The following is a 16228-nucleotide window of genomic DNA, read 5'->3' as shown; positions in this document are numbered from 1 at the left end:
GTGTGTACGTGTACATATAGCGGTGTGTGTTGAGACTTTCACAAGCCTTCCGAGCTTGCACAGCCCCTGCCTCTCATCAGTGCCCCTGGCTTTCAGAGGCCCGATTAAGCAAACACAAGAGTCCCGAGAGCAGACGTGGTAAAGGAGCCCCGTGTCGATGTTTCTTATTCCTCCTCACTTTGGACAGTGAATCTCCAGCTCCACTCTGCACACTGGAGATGCCAGCTTGGGTGCAGAAAATTCCAGAGCAAAGACAGTTCAGCCTGGCTCTGGGTTGCTCTGGTGCTCCTTCCTGACCCCTCGGTGCTCCCAAATGTCAAGCCCGTCGTGGAAGTGTAGATGAGGGGCTCAGCTCTGGCCTCCTGTGTCACCCTTTATATCCGGCTTCCCCCTCTGCCTGGCATCACCTGTTCATTCCTCAGGCCAGGCTCCCTGGGCACAAGGGGCCATTCTCAGAGGCCCACCTTGACATGGGAGAGGGGCCTTCCCATTAGGTGGGTCTTAGCTCCTCCAGATGGGGTCTCCCTGACCACCTTGTCTAAGGAAGCCCGTCTCCTGTGGAGTCTCTTCCTGTTCTGTCACACTGTACGTGGGGTTTATTAAATCTGTGATCCTACTCACATGACTATTGACCATCTCCCACTTGAAGGCCAGCTCTGTGAGGGCGGGACAGTGGCTGGCCCAAGGCTGGGACTCCAGGACATAGGATGCACTTAATAAATTTTCACTGAGTGAGTGTAGGAATGAATGAATGAATGAAAACTCACCCTGATACCATAAGTAGATTCAGCTCAAAACTTACCTGTCCCATGTCCTGTTTCTTTCAAAGCTTGCCACATCTGAGAACTAATGAAGAACTCATTTGTGCTAATAAATATGTATTAGTTCTTTCAAGATGAAATGTGCATATTTTAATGAGGACTGTCTGGAGACTCGGGTTTTTAATCCAGGGAAGCTTCCCCACTAATGAGAATGTAAAGTGATGACGATGAGGGGCTGTGGATATTTAGGGCATGGAGGCCTGGAAGACACATCAAATCACAGGACTGAGGAAGCCCCCTGGATGCACTGTGGGGTGGGAGGAGCTCTGTAGTGGGACTCAGCACAGGACCAGAGCAAATCCCAGCTCAGCCTCTGCCTGTGTGTCTGACTTCCTTGGCCTCAACATTCCTACCTGTAAATGGGGGTCATAAGCCACACCTCACAGAGTGATAGGAATGTCATTCTGGTGCTTTGTAAATTACAGTCTTTGCTCACCAAACAGAAGGGATTATGGTAATGAGCAGAAGTGGCCCTACCTATCACAGATGGGATATTTTTGGCTTCAAGGAACAGAGAACTCCCAAACAAGTAGCTAAATAATAAGGACAATTTATTACATCATAAACCAAGAATCCAGGGGGCATTCCAGGTAGCTCTGGGTTTGGCTGGCTCAGAGGCCATGTCTCAAGTACCCAGGTTCTTTCCAGCTTCCGGCTGTACTGTCTTCCTTATGTTGGCTAGATTCTCAGGCTTTCCCGCTGATCATTGCAGGAAGGTTCCACAGCTCCACATATCACAACTTCACGCGACAGTGTCCAGAAGCAGAAAGAGAAGCAGAATGTGTTTCTTCTTACTGCTTCTTTTTTTTTTTTTTGCGGTACGCGGGCCTCTCACTGCTGTGGCCTCTCCCGTTGCGGAGCACAGGCTCCGGACGCGCAGGCTCAGCGGCCATGGCTCATGGGCCCAGCCACTCCACGGCATGTGGGATCCTCCCGGACCGGGGTACAAACTCGTGTCCCCTGCATCAGCAGGCGGACTCCCAACCACTGCGCCACCAGGGAAGCCCTCTTACTGCTTCTTTATAAGACTTATAAGACTCAGGACACCTGTCCCAGAGCCCTCAGAAGGTTTTTTCTCAGTTTACTTCAGCCAAACTTGCATCCTGTGCTTATTCCTAGACCAGCTGCTGGCAAGAGAAATGGACTGAGCATGATTGGCCAGTGGTTTTCTACCAGAGAGGTAACCCCCCGAAGACGTGTTAGAAATAGGGGGGTGTTTTGGCTGGTCTCAATGATTGGTGACATTGCTGGCATTTAGGAGGGTGGGGCTAGGAATGCTGGATGTCCTACAATGTGTAGGACAGCCTACACAGGACAGAGTGGTTGTTCACCTGTGTGAAGAGCCACTTTAATCAGCCTAGAACCTGTGTCAACTTTATATCCAAACAAAATATTTTTGCAAGATTTTAATATATACGGAATATGCTACTTATATTCTCGTATCTCTTTCATTTTCCTGCCCTTCTGTTGTGGGGTGACTCCTGATCTTAACTTCTCTTACATCCAAACTTATTCTCCAGATGTCGGCAAGGATCTAACTCTTCATCATGTGTTTTTGTGTGTCTGTGCCTGTTCATTTGCATACTGAAGTATGATTTATTTTATTACAAATTATTTTCCTTTTATTTCTTTTTTGTAATCCACTTAGAGCATTATAATTGGTTTTTAAGTACTTGTGATGTTGTAGGTTAATTATTTATGACCTTCATTTCAAGGAGGTAGAAAGGTCATTAAGTACATTTCTTCTTTGGAGAGGTCATTGGGTCTGATGGGATTGAGAACCACAGGCTTGAATCCATCAAGATTCACATCCTGGGGCTGGGAGGGGAGTCTGCGTTCTGAAACTCGTGGCTTCCTGGTACCTGAACCACGTCAGAGTTGGGTTGAGATTGGAGGCTGGGAGTAGCTGTTGGCTCGGCACCCATGATGTCAGACCTTATCACCCATGTACAGCCCCTTAGCTGCCCCTGAGTCACAGTACATGTCTGGGAGGGAGTGCCACGGAGAGGCTTCAGGACGCCAAAAGGGCCACTGAGGCAGGTCTGGGTTTGTGTTAAGCCCTGAGACCTGACAGTGGAAAGCCATCACGCTCATGGCCTGTCAGCTGTTGATTGTAGAACTGTAACAGTTTGCACCTAGGAGAGAACTTGCTGGTTGAAATGAAAGATTAGTTTATCTCTTTGAGTATGACCCAAAGAAGACAGGGCAGCAAAGGTGTGACCAATACCCAGCAGAGATGGATGGTTCTGGAAGAGGCCTCTGGAAAGCAATCCCCCACATTCATTCACTCAGCCATTACTGAGGATCTATTAGGTGCCAAGAATGATGTTCCCAGATGTGAAAGTTTGGGAGGCACCAGGTCTGAGCCTGCCCTATAGGGTCTTCTCATTAGTCAGAGAGAGGACTTCTGAGGAGCTGGACACTTGGGGGTTCTGTTTAAAGGAGGTTTAACTAGAGGAAAAGGCTAGGTTTTGGTAGTTGCTTTATTACAAATTAAAAATAAAATAGAATTTCAAATGCTTGACTCTTACCTTAAAATGTTATTAATCCGGGCTTCCCTGGTGGTGCAGTAGTTGAGAGTCCGCCTGCCGATGCAGGGTACGCGGGTTCGTGCCCTGGTCCGGGAAGATCCCACATGCCGCGGAGCGGCTGGGCCCGTGAGCCATGGCCGCTGAGCCTGCGCATCCGGAGCCTGTGCTCCCCAACGGGAGAGACCACAACAGTGAGAGGCCTGCGTACCACCAAAAAAAAAAAAAAAATTTATTAATCCATCCAAACAATATTTATTGTGTACCTACCAAGTGCCTGCCCTTGTAGCGAGCACTGGAAATCACACAAACATTGAAAAGAAGGAACAGGGACCAAATAGAAGCAGGTAGAACTAAGTAGAAGCAGCCTCCTTCCCAGGTCTCCCTACAAGGTGGTTACAAGGTTTTCTTGCAGGCAACTACCTACTCCCATCAAGCCCCACCCCCAACTACCCTTGTTGCTCCTAAACTAGGGTCAGAAGTCAGCATGTTCCCGGGGGACAAGTACAAAGTCTTGCCTGCGGGGAAACAGCATATACACCAAAGTGATTGCAAGATTGGCTGATTCACACTGGCAGAAACCTGGGGAGTATGTCTACGAATTATAAGACTGTTAGACTAAGGAGGACAGCTCATAACATTGGATCAAGGGAGATTTTTGATACGGATACACTTAGGGATTCTAAATTTAATGGTTGACTCATGAAGCTGAAAATTGCCTCTGTTTATTTTGGTGGCGATGAACCTTGGTTTCAATGGTGGCTGTCATTTAACGGGGTTGGGATGACAATGTTCCTTGCATGACGTAAAGGAAGAAATGCAAAGGCTTGGGGATACAAGGATGCTGGACGGACTTCATTGTGAATGACATGCACAGCCGTTCCCCCAGCCCACTGTATGCCCCCAAGGGTCTGGCGGACACTCCGTTCACTGAGGCATTAAGGAGTACAGCAGCAGGGGGGTACCTGTATCCTTGAGAGTCTCCCTGTGTCTGTTCTCAGTAGGCCGGATGTAATGGTGGAGATGCCAGAGGGAGATGCCAGATGGGAGATGTAAGGATGAGGAAAAGTGATAGCATTTGCCCCCCAGACACAAGATGGGCACACTTACCATATTTTCCAGAAGAAAAGAAGCAGTAATCAGAATGTCTCAGGAAATCTTTTCACGGCTTACTCATCGTGGTGTCCTTAGAAATGAAATAGATGGGCAGTGAATCAAAATATAATTTGAGCTATATAATAGAAAAAGATCTGGTGGCCAGAAACCACTACAGTGGAGAGTCATGACCTCTTGTCTAATTTTTTTTGAGAGATCACGTAATAAATTGAATTTTGACCCACGTTCAAATCCCAGTGACCCCAGTAGGTCTGCAGATCCACCCTATGCCATTTCCCGAGCTTCTTGGCAACTAGAAGGACTCATGGAGTAAAGTCCATGACAGTAATAAGACCCAAGTGAAACCCTTTGGTAATTTTCTTCCTAACCAGGATAGCATTTGGGGGTAAATTGCAGAGATTAGTGCCACCCTCAAAGACTTGAAAGATGCAGGGGTGGGGAATCCAATCACGTCTCCATTTCACTTGCCTGTTTGGCCTGCGCAGAGGCAGAAGGTCCTTGGAGAATGACTGTGGATTACCATAAACCTAGTCAGGTGGTGACTTCAGTTGCAGCTGCTGTTGCAGACATATTATCTTTGTCTGAGTAGATCAGCAACCCCCCGACACCTCCTATGCAGCTATTGGCCTGGCAGATGCTTTACTTTTTCTAGACCAGTTTGCCAGGACCTAAGAAGCAGTTTGCTTTTATTACTCAGAGCCAGCAGTACACATTCAAAATCTTGCCCCTCATCTATGGCAGCTCTCCTGCTTTTTGCCACAGTATTGTCTTCAGAGATTATTTATTTATTTTTTTGTGGTACGCGGGGCTCTCACCGTTGCGGCCTCTCCCGTTGCGGAGCACAGGCTCCGGACGCGCAGGCTCAGCGGCCATGGCTCACGGGCCCAGCCGCTCCGCGGCATGTGGGATCTTCCCGGACCGGGGCCCGAACCCGCGTCCCCTGCATCGGCAGGCGGACTCTCAACCGCTGCGCCACCAGGGAAGCCCCAGAGATTCTTTTCATTGTACCAGACATCACACTGCTCCACTACATTGTTGGCATTCTGCTGTTTGGACTCAATGGGCAGAAAGGAGCAGGCACATTAAACGCCTTATTTAGTAAGTCAATTATGAACCCTAATCTTGGTTCCAGTATCTGTAGGAGGAAGAGTCCAGTCAGAAGACAGAAACCATGCCAGTTATTTTAAGAACAATAAAAATAGTATATTTGTATAATTGTTAACCAGGTGTTGAAGGGTTACAATGCAAAGAGAGGCAGGGATCAGCAAACCACTGGTCACGGGTGAGCAGTCTGCCTTTGTAAATAAAGTTTTATTGGCACACGGCCACGCCCACATATTGTCTGTGGTATGTAAAGTATTTACTATATGGCTCTTAAAAAAACTTGCCACCCTTACACTAAGGTGTCACAGAGGTGGCAACTGCAGGAATCAGCTACTGCTTTAGGCCTGGGGAACCAAAGGAAGAGCTGTAATGAGCAAAACAGAAGCTTGGAAGAGGGACCTTGTAGAACTAGAACTGTGGGGCTCAGAATCATCTAGCTCTGGCTGGTTGGTGCTGGTATGCCTGAGGGCGCCAAAGTGATATTAACAAGGACAATAAAACAAACAGGAAGAAGCAACAAAACAGGGACAGGAAGCAGACAGGAAAGAGCACATCCTTTCTTCCTGTCCAGTCTCCAGGTCTTCCTCTAGCCCTCCCTGCTGGAGCCCTCACAAAGCCGGAACACGGTTTGCAGAGACAACCCCAGTATCCCAGAGTAACACATAGCAGGGAGGGTTCTCAGCTGAGACAATGGTTTAAGAACTGGTAAAAGGAGCAAGGCATTCCTTTCCTCAGTCGTCCAGGCAAATGAATTTAGGGATGGAAGATAGGTATGTATCAAATAGGAATGTCTCGATGGTTATAGATTCCACAGTAGGTCTCAGTTTCCTCATCTGTAAAATGTAAAATGAAAATAGTAACGATAATAATATATCTGTTAATGAATATATTTGGTAGCATTCAGTCCTGACACCCAGGAACAGAACCCCGCACACTCATAGCTGGCAGCTGCTGGAGACCAGATCTGCATGGATTTATGGCTCTAGTAGGCTCTGACGACCTGGGCCAGAACAGAGGGCTGTTCTCACCCACACTCACTGTCACAGGTCCTGTTGCACTCACTTCCCAGACCTTATCACTGTCTGTGCTTCCCCAGGCAGCAGTCTCCTTCCCTTGTCTCTTCTCTCCAAGCACCCTGAGGTCAGGGACCTTGTCCATCCTTGTGTCTCCTGCTTCCCCAGAGGATAGACCAGGGCCTGACACAGAGAAAGTGCCCAACAACGATTCCATTCAGAACTGCATTTAACCTTCCACCACCTGTTTTGGTAGGTTTTGTTGTCCCCAGTGGCAGGTGAGGAAACTCAAGCCCAGAGGGGTTAAGTCACCTGCCTGATGTCACAAAGCAATGAACGTGCACAGCTGGTCTACAAAGCCGTATCTCTCATACTGTGTTCTTGCTACAACCCTGAGCATCCCCCTTTCCTGTCTTACCTTCCAGGGGCCTTTCTTAGGCCAGATTGCCCCCAGTTCACAGAGGACCAGGCCCGCCCCAGACAGCACAGGAGTTTGCCTGAGACAGAAGTCCACTGCCCTTTTCAATTTTGTAACTGAACGAAGGCCGTAAATCCAGCGATATGTGTGTGGTCAGCTGCCCCATTTTTTCCCCTAAGAAGCAGATTTATAGGGTATCCACACTCAGGAATGATTATTCCCCAATAGTTTACAGTATCAAGGCTCCTTTATTTTCCCCCAATAAACCTAATTTCTATGGACTGGCAGATTAAGCCACGCATTTCCTGGAGTCAGAAGGCCGTGAATCATTCGCAGTACTTTTAGAAACTTGAGATGAAGGTTTTGCATAATGCAAATTGGGAAGAGAAGATGATTGCTCTGCCTCGCTGTGGATGCAATTAGAGCAGGAGAAGTTCATTTTTGGGGACAGAGAAAGGTCTGCTTGGTATGCAAAAGAGCACAGTTATTTGCAACACAGGAGCCTGGAACTTGGTGAGCAAAGCACCCAGTGACTGTTTGATTTGCGGCTTTAAAGAATTCAAGGATGAATAAAACACTGAATAAATTTTCAAAGAACTGTTGTCAGACAGCATAAGATCTAAGCACCTGAGGGGGGACAAAAAGGAAGTCTGTACCTGTGATATCCCAGCTCCAGACCCTGGGGAAACTTCGTTTGGTTTTGAGTCCTTTATGCAGCCTGGAATTTTCTCCCACCAACTTTACGCCTTTCCTAATCCCATCAGTCCCAACTAAAGTCCCCTCTTCCAGGAAGTCCTCTCTGTTTACCCCAGCCTACTTACCCTAGCTCCTTTGTCTGGCCTCCAGTTCACTCATTCATGTGGCAAGTTTTTACTGACCGTGTACTGTGTTCAGAGAGCAGGGGGATAGAACAGCCAATAAAACAGACAAAAATCCCCTCCTTCTTGGAGCTGATGTGCTCACGGAGAGTGAGAAGCAATAAACAAGGTAGAGAAGTTATTATTACATTAGAAGGTGCTAAGTGCTGTGGAGAAAAGAAAGCCGAGGTGGGGGTGGGAGGGTAGGAAATGCCAGAAGTTGGGGGTCCTTTGCAATTTTAGGCAAGGTGGTCAGAGAGGGCCTGAGATGATGGCAGTTAAACAGACACCCGAAGGAGGTAAGGAGTGGGGCATGAATATATCTGGGGAAGAGTGTTCCGGGAGCAGGAAAAGCAGGTGTTCCTGGGTGGTCCTGAGGCAGGGGTAAGTGAGGGGGAGGGAAAAGGGTGTGTGCTGAGTCCAGGTCAGGAGCAAGGCCAAGCTTGTATAAAGCCCTTCATTCATTCATTTATTCATTCATTTACTTAATCATTCCTTCAACAAATACCCTTGTAGCCTCACTATGTCCAGGACTTGCTGTTCTAGAGCCTGGAAATCCAACACTAGACACAACAGACAAGGTCCCTGCTCTCAGGGGGCTCATTCTGGTGGGAAAGTAGAGAACAAGCCAATAAACAAATGAGGTAATTTCAGGGAGTGACAAGCTAGAGAAGATAGATAGGGGAATCCAATCACCATCGGCTTCCAGGAGAGCTTGGGCCTGGGAGGACACACTAGCGACCGCGCCCTCTGAGCCAGGCCCCGCCAGGGGTTCCCAGCACCTTCGAGTTAATCCTCCAACTGCCCTTCAGTGGGGACTGTTGTCATCCTCACCTTCTGGTTGGGGAACCCCCATAGCACTTGAATGAACGAATGAACAGTGGGGTGACCCCCTTCTCCGCTGCCCCGGGGTCTTGTGAGGGAGCAGAGGAGGGGCTTGTGATGGGCTTGGGTGGGAGTCCGTCCTCGGGGGCTGCTTCTGCTCCAGCAGAGATGCCCGTTCTGCTCTTCACTATGTCGGGGGCACTGGGTATCCCCTCAAAATGGGAGGCCCTGCCCACACTCACTGGGCCCCAGCCAGTCCAGCCCACTGGGTGATCCCATCCTGTGGCCTCAGAGGTGGGGCTGGGGTTGGGGGAGGGGGAGGAAACAGGTGTGATTTTTCTGGGTAGAGGATGGACAGGGCTGGGAGGGAGCGAGGCCATGGGCGGGAGAAGCACCGACCAGAGGCCGTTTGTCCAGGGGCCACTCCAGGCACCTGGTGTGGACGCGGCCTCGGGTCCCCACTGCCCGGCCAGGCCAGCTTGGTGGACATCTGTCTGGCTGTCTCCCCCCATTTTCATGTGAAAGGCAGGCGGGACATGACACGGGGACTGGGGGCCGCCATCTGCTTGTGGAGCACATTGTGCTGGGACCCCAGGTCCCACCACAAGGGCGGAGGGTCGAGGATGAGCAGGAAGCCGACAGAAGGCGCTTTCAGGGACAAGCGTGGCTCTGAGGGGCAGGGCCACTTGGGGTCGCTGTCACCATCTGTGCCCGTCCCTCCCAGGTGGTTCTGGGCTAGCTCCTCTCAGATGTCCCCTCCCCGCCCAGGGCCAGGCTGCTCTGATGCAGCGGGTGCTCAACCCTTCCCAGGGGCAGCCACGGAGCCAGGATCTGCACACTGGGGCGGGCTCTCCACTGGCTTCAGACGCCCCTGGGTCAGGGGGACCCGCTCCCTCACTGCGGACGCCCTTCTGGGCCGGAGCCTGAGCCCATCTGACAGCGCTGACCTCAGAGTGATTGCTTTTCCGTTTTGGCTGAAACTCGGCGGTGCTCCCTCTGGAGCTGCTGCAGGCCTTGGGAGGGGGCGGGCTGCGGGGCGGATGTGCTGCCCACGTGGAGCAGAGCCCGAGGGAAGATCTGAGGGGTCTGACTGGTGACCGGGCAGGAGGGGCACCTGGACACGCTCACGACCTTCAGACATGACGGAGGAAGGGACCATTCTCGCTGGGCCCCAGCAGGGCGGCCCGTGTTGATTCTGACGTGCGGGAAAGTGGGCGGGAAATGCCAGCCTGGCCCCTTCCTGCTTAGCTGTCTTCATTTCTCTCCCCTCCACACCCGCCTGAGCCCACTCAGGGGAATGCACACATATTCTGTTTGTAATTGAAAAGTAATTTCATTATCTGCTGGAAATGAGGTTCCAGAATTCGTATTGAAATGAATTCTAGCGGTGCTCTCCAACATCTTTCCTCCCTGCTTGTTAGAAAACTGGGGGGACGGAGGGAGAAGAGCCCCGGGGGGAAGCGTGCGGGGTCCTCCGCTCCTTCCTGGCAGCTGCTGCAGCGCCCCAGAGCTGGGGGAGGGGGGAGATGCAGCCCAGGACACCCCCAGACCTGGAGCACCCCGAGGGTCTGAGGGAGACAGCGGAGGAGCAGAGTCACAGCCAGTCTGCAGGGGCCGGAACCGGCTCTGTCCCTCAGCGGCTGTGTGGCTGTGGGGTAGTCACTGACCCCCTCTGAGCCTCACTTTCCTCACGTGGAAAATAAGGATGACTGTGGTCTCTCCCTCCTAGGGTCGTGGGAAGGAGCCAACAGCCTCCTTGAGGTCTTGACTCAAAAATCACTTCTGAGTGAGACTGTTCCTGGCCACCCCATTTAAAGCCCCAAACCTGCCCCTTGATACTTCTTCGCCCCTCCCCCACTCAGTTCTCTCCACGGCCCTGACCCCCATCGGGCACACCGTGTGTTGTGCTTCTCTCTCTCTTGCTCTTTGTCTGGCGTCCGCCACCAATGTAAAGGGATTTTTGTCTATTTTGCTCATTGTTTTAGCTCTAGAACCAATAATAATTGCTGGGATGTAATAGGTGCTCCGCAGAGACTTGTTTGGGTGAAATAATGAATGAATGAATGGATAGTGAATGAATGAATAAGATGTAGAGCCCTCAGAGCGGTGCCTGCACGTAATAGGCTCCATAGGAGTGTTACCCAAAGTTCCATCCATATCCTGGTCCCTCTGTATTCATTTTCCTCCCTTCATTTATTCCATTATTGTCTGCTGACCTCCTACTAAGTGCCAGGTGCTATTTCTAAGCCCTGTGTGAATACAGCAGTGGGGAAAAAAGCCTTAAATTCCTGCTCCAGCAGCATGAGATCCAGGCCCTGCGAGTTCCTGTCCCTGGGCTCCAGGCATTTGTAAAGCACAGAGAGTAAATTGCTGCTCCTATTAATTACTTATAATAAAGATTGAAAAGTAAGAATGCCAACCTTTGGGGCCCAGATGGTGGCAGGGCAGAATCCCAGGTCTTGACTCCCCGGGGGTCCTCTGCCTGTGCCCACCTGCCTCCTACGGAAGCCTCCAGAATGCTCCCCTGGCCCTGAGAGGACGGTCTCCTGGAGGGTCACAGAGGTCTAGCAGGAAGCCCGGGCAGTTCAAGGCTCCCATCGACCAGTACCCTGATCAATACTCTGTCAGCTGAAGCTTCCCGGCAGGGGACTGCTTCCCAGAACTGGGCACTTAGGGCAAGGGCTGTGACAGGCAGGGACACTGGGGACCTGGCTTCCTGGATGCCCTGGCAGGTGGGTGGACACAGGTCTCTGAAAGTGGCTCTGACAAGGGCCTCATCAGTTACAACTAGAGGGTCCCAGAATCTGCAGGCAAATGAGGGCAGGACCACAGGGCATAAGGCAGAGCAGGTACATAACACGGTGCGCACCCGCTAGGCAGTGCCACTTATTTAGGGCTGCTGTCCATCTTGATTTACCTGTTGTCTGAGTGTTGAACACTCTCTACCCCTCGCACACCCGCAGGCTGGATTTGCCCCTGGGATGCCCAGCCATGGCCCCTGCACGTCGGGCATTCGGTAAATGTAATTGAGTTGGTGGTGAGGCCTGTCACGGGGCACCACGGGCCCCAACACCTGCCGAAGGGGGGCCTTCTCCAGGGCCTCCGAGGATTTTCTGCCCGTCTTCTCTTTCTCACTCTGCCATCCCCCACCTCCCTCTCTGACCAGGCACAGCTGACACTTGAGCCCCCAAGGGTCAGGGATTGTGGAGTCTGGGCAAACACATGCCTGGGGCTGAGGAAACACCTGGCAGCTGTTGGGCCCCAGGCAGCGGCCGGGGGTGGGGTGGTGCCACCTCTCAGCCTCGGGGTTGGGGGGATGTGGCCTGCGGACCCCTCACTGGGGTGCGCCACGTGGAGACAGTGTGTGTGCAGCCCGGGGCTGGGGCTGGGCTGGGTGCTGGGGACGCAGGAAGAAAGGGACTCTGTCCCCACCCTAGTGACACTGCTGTCCCACAGGTATGAGCCTTAAAGGCAAAACTACAACTTTGAAGCTCTGTAAATATTGAAAAGTAATGAAATTATCTTTCAAGTTTTATGCAGATAGTCGTAAATCAGGAGTTCATGTTGATTATATGTGGGTCCTCCAACGTAATAAAAATGTACACATCATACATTATAAATGTACCTCTCTAGGTCCATAAATTCGATGTAAAACTAACATATGAGCTATAACAGGCATTACACATTTCATTAACACTAGCTTTGCTTGTCTTCTTAGAAATTAGGATGTCTATTTTGGAATAACTGGGTGGCGCAAGACGGTGATAAAAAGCTGATATGGGAAGGTGTGTGAGTTTAGCAAGCAGGGAGGTATAAAATTCCTGTTGTTGACCTTGCAATGTTGTTGATTTGAAAAAATAGCCTGCAGCCCCTCCCACCCATTTTCTTCTTACTGGCAAACTCATGTGTGAGTCATGTGGGAGGTAAGCAACAAATGTGGAGGACCTACTGTGTGCTGTGTTGTCACATTTAGTTATAACATTTGTCTGTGAAGCCATTTGTCCATGAATAATCATGGAGATTGCCACTTGCTTTAGAGTGTTGTAGTCTCTGTAGTAGACAGAAGGTTTTTTGATTGAAAGGATATAAGCCAATTCAAACTGACTTAAGCTAAAATGGGAAATTACTGGCCCAGCCATGGGCAAGTCCAGGGGTTTCAGGAGGGGCTGGATCCAGGAGCTTGAATGTGACTATAAAGTATTTGTCTCCATCTCTCATCCTTCATTCCCTGGAAGGCTCTTCCCTCCCAGTGATAGAGATGGTCCCCATTAACTGCAGCGTGCTAGCCCACCAGCTCAGCAACCCCAGTGGAAAGATACTTCCGCCTTTGTGAGAGTTCCAGCAATATCCCAGACTGACTCTCACTAGACTATAGTGAGAATCACTCACTCTGGCTAAAGGATTGTCTGCTCTGCTTGGCCAGGCTTAGGTCACATGCCCATCCTTACACAGGGTGTGGGAGTCATCTCCTCCAAAATACATGGACCAGCTGTGGGAGATGAGCTATCCATTTGGTTTCCTTGTTTTCCAGTAACAGAAACTGAATTCAGCTAACTGAGGCAAAAATGGGAATTTACTGGATGCAAAAAAGTTGTTCAGATAATCAGAGATGGCTGAGAAATAGACTTAGAACAGGTGAAAATCAGGCGTGTTCCAGAACAACCCTGCAGCAGGAATTCCCTAAGTGGGTGACCTTGAGACCAATACACAATGGAATGAGCCCAGTGAGTATTTGTTGGTTGAATGAATGACTAATTAATTAAAAGGAGGGGGCTTAGAAACTGCTCAGACAATACCACAGATATCCATTTCTTCCCAAATTCTTTCCCCATCACTTATTTTGGGCCGTTTTGCAGGATCCAACCCTGGTAATGACCTCCACCTTCCTAATGCCCATTACTCTCCTGGCTTCCAAGATCCTGATGTCAGGATTTTCCTCCTTCCTCTCTCACTTTCTCCCTCCTCCCGCCCCTAACATCAGCATGTCCCAGGATTCTGCCTCCCCCTCTCCTCCCTCCACCTGCTCCCTTGGACAGCTTCTCTTTGCTCACAGCTTCAAGTGTCACCTCATTTCTGGTCTCTCAAATTCTGATCCTAGGTTTCCACAAACTCAGATTCCAATTCCATTTTACTAGGCACCTACTATATGCTGAATCCTTTGCTAAGCATATAAGTGTCTCATTTAACCTCCATGACAACCCAGAGAAGAAAATCCTTGGCCTCATTTTACAGATGGGTGACAGGAGGCTCAGAGAGGTAAGGGGTCTTGCCCAAGGCTGCTCTGCCAGTTGGTCACAGATTCAGGATTAAAACCCCAAAGTCTATAACTTTAGCCCTGCATTAGTACTTCCAACTAAGTCAACTGAGACTTAGCTCTTCACTCAACTTCTTTAAGATGAACAAACCATTCCTTTAGATACCAGGGTCAAAATTTGGTCACATTTCCTAATTGCCTCCCTTTGTCCACCATGTCTAAGCAAACACTTAGTCCTACTCTGTTACTCTTCATGGGCCCCTTCTTCCTAAAATAAATAAATAAAAATGATGTTTTATGACTATGTTAGCATAAAGATGAATATATTCCAGGATGGATTATATTCATTTTTTTCTTCATGGTTTTCAAAGAAATTAGAATATTTTTATGGGCTTTCAGGAGTATCATGAGCTCTAGGCACTGTTCCCACTCTTCCTTGTTCATCTCTCCACTGGCCTATGGCATAGCTGACTCTTCATCTGCAGCCCATCCCAAACACGCTGGCAGAGCAATCCTTCAGCAGTGGTCACCTGATGTAGGTGCCCATCAAGCATCCATCCTTCCTTTGTCTTCTGGAGACAGTGACCCGGGTTTCCTTTGGAGAATCTCCCCTCCACACTCTCAGGCTGATTCTACTCTGGCTCCAGGGGAGGGCATGTGACCAAGGTGGTCTAGCCAGTCAGAGTACTGCATTCCCGCAGCCTCAGTGATTAGCTCAGGAGGTGGAGCTCCTGGAACCAGTTGGAAAGAGGCACTCCGTTTCCTTGAGGGTACTGAGAGGGTATGAGGGAGGCTGGGGGCTTCCTGTGGTGCTACTCAGAGTGGGCTTGTGGGGAATAAAGTTAATAGAAAGGAAGGTAGAGCCAAAAGGAGTGAGAGAGAGAGAGAATGAAAAAGAGGGAGAGGGAGGAGGAGAAGAAGGAGAAAAACAAGAAGGAATAGGAGAAGGAAGAGGAAGCAGAGAGAGAAGAGGAGGAAGACCAGGTCTGATGGTATCGTTGGAACCCCTGGATCCAGCCATGCCTGAAGCAGTACAATTTTTGGACTCTTCAGTTCCATGAGCCAAAAATCTACCCCTTTTGCTTTGGGTTTCTGTGACTTGTAACTGAATAACAACATACTTCCTAACAAATAGCTCCTCACACCCCAGCTGCCCCTTCATTTAGGCTCTGCTCTGACTGCACAGGTTGACAGGATCAAGCCCCAACTTTCCATCTTGGCACTCCAGCTCCTCACAGCCAGGCCCATCTTCCTTTACCTCTGACAGAGCTTAAAAAAATCAAACGAGAAAGAAACCACCCAGATGTCCTCCATAGGTGAATGTTTAAACAAACTCTAGCAGATCCATGTCATGGAACATGGAATACAACTGAACCGTAAAACAGAGTGAATTAGTGATGTGTGCCACTGCCCCGATGGATCTCAAGGGCATTATACTGAATGAAAAAGACAATTGTAAAAGGTTACAAACTGTGAGTTTCCATTACATGGCACTCTTGAAATGACAAAGCTATAGAGACAGAATAGATTAGTGGTTGCCAGATGATAGAGATAGGAGTGGGGTTTTGAGTGGAGTAGGTGTGAATATAAAGGGGCAGCAGAAGGGATTTCCTTTGTCATGAAGTGACCGTCCTATATCTTGATGGCTGTCGTGTTTACATGAACCTATATGTGCAATAAAATTGCATAGGACTATATGCACATGCATGCACACACACACACACACACAAATGAGTGAATATAAATAATGATGAAACTGCATAAGGTTTGTAGTCTAGTTAACAGTTGTGTATCAAGGTCAATTTCCTGGCTCTGCTATAGAATTACAACTATATAAAATCTCACCATGGGGGAAGATGGGGGAAGGGTACACAGGGCTCAATGTAATATTATTTGCAGCTTCCTGTGAATTTATAATTATTTCAAAATTAAAAATTAAAAAATTCCAACGAAATATGGCTACTTCCCATTCCTCAAGCATTCCCATCCCTTTCTGAGATCCTTGTCCCTATTCATGTGTTTATACCTCCTGGGAAACTCTTACTACCCCCCTTGTATGCTTTCCCAAAAAAGGCCGTTTAACTTTGTGGTTCAAAGTATGGGCATTGTTTTGGGTGACAACAGTCCTAGGTTTTCTGGGGCTCAAGGGGTTTCCAGGATGTGGGACTTTCAGTTTTCAAGATGGGACAGTTCTGGGCAAACTGGGACAAGTTGATCACCCTAGCTTTACATAAGTCATGTGGACCTGGGTTTAAGTCCGAACTCTGCTGCTTAAGAGCTGTGTCACCTTGT

The sequence above is a fragment of the Leucopleurus acutus genome (genome assembly GCF_964270905.1).
Source record: "Leucopleurus acutus genome assembly, chromosome: 16".
Lineage (NCBI taxonomy): Eukaryota > Metazoa > Chordata > Mammalia > Artiodactyla > Delphinidae > Leucopleurus > Leucopleurus acutus.
This window is presented reverse-complemented; position numbering follows the sequence as displayed.